Here is a 4,512-nt window from a genome sequence, read left to right as displayed (position 1 = left end):
CAGTAGATGTGAGATGTGTTGACATCTTTCATGAGTGAGAGACAGTGACCCAGGTTCCAGCACCCTTCAGCCTACTAGTACTGCACTGGGCCAATCATCAAGACAAGTCTTGAAGGCAAGAGACTGTAAACAGAGGGACCAGTTGAACACATCCCACAGTGTGGGGCTAGGGATGTATCTCAGTGGTGGGCACTTGGTATTCAATGCCTGTGCTCAATTCCCACACCACATTAATAAACAAATGTTCTCTTTAAAAGGAATAGTTAGGTGTCCCACATTCCAATCCCCACTGTCTAGGTAACTGAGTCTTTCAAACTTTAATATAGGTTGACTCTCTGGATCCAGGGACACAAAGCAAAATTGGGGGATGAAGGGGTTATTGTATTCATTACTCTTCTTGTTGCCATGACAAAACCAACTTAAGAATGGGCAGGCTTACTTTGGCTCACAGCTCAAGGGGATACAGTCCTTCATGGAGAGGAAGGCATGACAGTCTGGGAATGAGATAGAGGATCACACTGTGTCTACAGTCAGGAGGCAGATTTAAACAGTGGTTCACAGCTTCCTTCCTCTTCTTTATTCAGTCAGCATCCCCCATCCAAATGCATAGGTGTTTATAAAAGCAGTCAAGTTGACAATGGAAATTAAGCATCACAGACCCCACTCTGAAACCACAGGGTATTCTGTGAAAACACTGTAAATGATGGGATTCTCCAAGTCCATCAGAAGACCACATGCTCTTTCTCTCTGAAACTGTTTAGTTTATGGCAAGCCTTCTAAATGTGCTGTTATTCCAGTTTTCCTCATCAGAAGTGGTAGCTCTCTGTCTTATCAAACTATGGTAAATCCCATACTCAGTAAGCCCCATCCATTCCCATAGACCTTCCAAAACCAGCAATCTGGTGTCCTGTCTCAAAGGTGAACAAACCATAGATATCGAGTTAGGCCTCCAACACAAAAGGCAAGAGTGGAACCAGGAAGAAATAAAAAGATTCCAGAGAGAAGGTTACAGCATAGCAAGCAAGGGGATCCAGCTATTACCTCAGAGAAATAAATAAGAGGACAGAAAATATATACCGAATGCAAACTGGCTACAAAGCAAAAGGACATACTCCAAAAGCTCTCAGACATGAAAGAGGAAGCCATGGGTATAACAAAGTCAAAAAATGGAAAACCACCATATTGGGCAATTACCCATCACTGCCTTGTCATTTACACTGAGTGTAACTACACACAGCAGAGTGTGGCTCATTTCCTGACATTTTTCACCAGTCTGTAAGCTAATCATTGAAGTCTGGAACTTTCACCCACTTTTTCATTATTTTGTGTGACACAATCAGCAGCCCATTTCAAGAACTTCTGCCACACACCTCAGACACAAATGACTGTGTGGTGGGCAGAGCTGTGAGCCTGAACAGCTGCCTTGATCACAGTGCCATCATTACCAAGAAAAAAATTAATAAAGAGCTTACAGCTATTAAAGGGCAGATATTTTTTCAAAAATGAATGTGAACCTGTCAGTTCAAGGAAAAGAGCCAGTAGTATTTGTTACTAGTGGTAAATTTGAGTTTTCAAGCAGAATTTGTTTGGATTAAAGTAGCTACCACCATGGGCTTGGGAGCTTCTGAATGAACCCTGTCCAGTGGAAATCAGTAGCTATGGATCTGATTGACCAAAAGTCTATAAAGAAATAGTTAACATTCGAGAGATCTGTGACTTAGCAGACCACAATTTCCCAATAGTGGGTCCATGGAACAAAAGCAGACTCTTTTTTTTTTTAATAAAAACAACCTCACAGTATTTATTGTCACCTGATAATAACATAAGGGACACTAAAACAATATGAATAAATGTTTCTGACTGTGCTCCCAGTCAGAAACTCCCAGTTTAAAAACACTGTACTTCCTCTTCAAGTTCTCAAGTGCCTGAGTTTCTAGTTGGAAACACTTTGGAGCAGAGTAATATTGTCTCCTTTCAACATGATCTGACCCAGTTGTTTCCTTGACTTTGTTTTAGAGTGAATCTCTTCTGCATCATCTAATACGAGGTTCATGTACTCATCATACAACCCTCTATCTGCATATTCACTTGCTCATATAGCCACACCTGAATCCGAGACCTGATGGGGAATGTACTGTGTATGTTTATCTTATTGATTGTTAAATAAAATACTGTTTGGCCAATGAGACAGCAAGTAGACGGGACTAGGAGTCAAAGAGGATTCTGGGAAATGTAGTAGAGAAGTGGTGATACAGACAGGAAGTGACATAGCAAGGAGACTCATATTTAAGCAAAGGAGAAACAGGAAGGGCCCTTTTTTTCCCATTCGCCTCCTCCAGCGGCAGGATGTGAGCCACCGGCAAGGAGGGACGCCAATAAGGCATCCAATAAGATAAGTCTTATAAAATATATAGATGTATGATAATTGAGACTGAGCTAACAGATGAGAATCCTAGTCATTGGCCAAGCAGCATTGAACCTAATACAAATTTCTGTGTATTTATTTGGGCCTAACTCGGGCAGGCGGCTGGCGTAAAGCTCACACGTGGCGATGGGGCTCAGGCAGCTTTTGGCGGAAGATTTATCATAACAGAGACCTATTTTGCAAGTATCTGAAGATGAGGTTGATGGGCTGCACCTTCACCTTATGCACCTTCTGGCCCTGGCCACGTACTCCATGTTGGAAGTCACAAAAGACCACACGAGTAGGGAAGGCCGCCTCAGAAAGAGACTTCCGGAAGTAAGACCCAAAAGCAGACTCTTATCAAACCCTCCATGTGACTGAGAACTGGCTCTCACTGAGTTCTGCCTTGAGAATGAAGAACACTCAGAGTTTTCTGGAAAAACTATTGAAAGACCTGCCATCACCTTTTCTGAAATGGCCTGAATGAAGCCATTTCTTCCTATGCCCAGATAGATCAATATGGATGGATAAAGCCTCCTTCGACAATTGGCGCCCGATACAAACTGGCTCAGCGGGACTGGCAGAGCAGAGAAAAATCTCCTTCTCCATCTGTACACTAAGCTTGATGTAACACTATTCATTATAGATAATATATAGAACCAATTAATGTATTACTGGAAGGTGAATAAATTTTTTAATGGAGTATATATACACAATAGTGTATCTACCTGCCATTTGTAGCCACAGATGCGGAACTAGAAGGTATTGTGTTCAGTGAAATAATCTAAGCACAAGAAGAAAAATCTTTCATTACTCTGTCATTTGTAGATAAAAAAATTACATAGAAATAGACAAGGACAGAAGTATCTAGAAGCTAACAAGCTGAGGTGGTTTGAAAGAAAACGGCTCCCAAAGGGAGTGGCACTTATTAGGAGGTGTGGCCTTGTTGGAGGAAGTGTGTCACTGTTGGGGCAGGCTTTGAGGTCTCTTTTTCTCAAGCTTCCCTCACTGTAACCATCAGTGGACTCCCTGTTACCTGCAACATATAGGACTCTCAGCTCCAGCACCAGGTCTGCCTGCCTGCCGCCATGCTCCCCGCCATGATGATAAAGGGCTAAAACCTCTGAAACTGTAAGTAAGCCACCGCAGTTAAATGTTCTCTTTGTAAGAGTTGCTATGATCATGGTGTCTTTTCACAGCAATAAAAACACTAAGAGCAGCATCAGAGGGAGGCCCAAACCTCAGGCCCAGGAGCCACTGGCCCAGGAGTGGGAGTGGGGAACGACTGCCAGGAATGATTAGAGCAGCAGCTTCCAGCAGTGGCTTCTAGAAGCTCTCATAAGAAGTTCCTTTGGGAAACAGTACCTATGTCTCAGCCAGCATCCACTGCCATTCCTCGGTTTGATGCCCAGATATTATAGCCACCACTGGAACCTCAGCCCCACCTACACCTAGAGGAGCAATCGCCAGAGCCATGGTCCCGCCTCCAATGGGAGGAGCATCCACTAGATCCGCAGCCCCACCTGTACGTGGAGCTACCACCTGAGCCTTGGGACCACTTGTACCAGGAGGAGTGATCACTGGTGGCTCTGCTCTGCTAGCACCTGAAGGAGCGATCACAGAGCCACAGCCCCCAACTATACCAACTGGAGAAAGTGAGACCCCCTGAAGCACAAGCTCCACCTAAAACGATTGGAGGAAGAGATGCATAGACAACAAGGTTAGAACACGCTCAGCAATATGAAGAGCAATGCGGCACCACTAGAAGCTAGTGATGCTACATCAGCAAGACCTGAGCATCCCAATGCAGATGAAGCAGAAGAAAACGACCTTAAAAATAACTTTATGAGGATGACTGAGGCCCTTAAAGGGGAAATGAAAATTCCCTTAAAGAGAAGGAGGAAAAGACACACAAAATGGAAGATATCAACAAATCCCTTAAGAAAACCAAGAAAAAGCAATCAAACAAGAGAAGGAAACAATTCAAGACTTGAAATCTGAAATGGAGGCAATAAAAAGAAAAACAAAACAAAACCCAAGGAATCCTGGAAATGGAAAAACTGGGTAAACGATCAGGAACCACAAATGCAAGCATAAACAACAGAATA

General features: G+C 43.4%; 1 pseudogene; it reads right to left on the bottom strand.

Annotated features, from left to right (window-relative positions):
- Window positions 1-1,894: 1,894 nt before the first annotated feature.
- On the bottom strand, window positions 1,895-3,880 carry LOC118238514 (annotated as a pseudogene).
- Window positions 3,881-4,512: the final 632 nt, after the last annotated feature.

Source organism: Cricetulus griseus, chromosome 3 (assembly GCF_003668045.3).
Source record: "Cricetulus griseus strain 17A/GY chromosome 3, alternate assembly CriGri-PICRH-1.0, whole genome shotgun sequence".
NCBI lineage: Eukaryota > Metazoa > Chordata > Mammalia > Rodentia > Cricetidae > Cricetulus > Cricetulus griseus.
The sequence above is the reverse complement of the archived record's forward strand: the minus strand, read 5'-3'. Positions and strand labels throughout refer to the sequence as shown.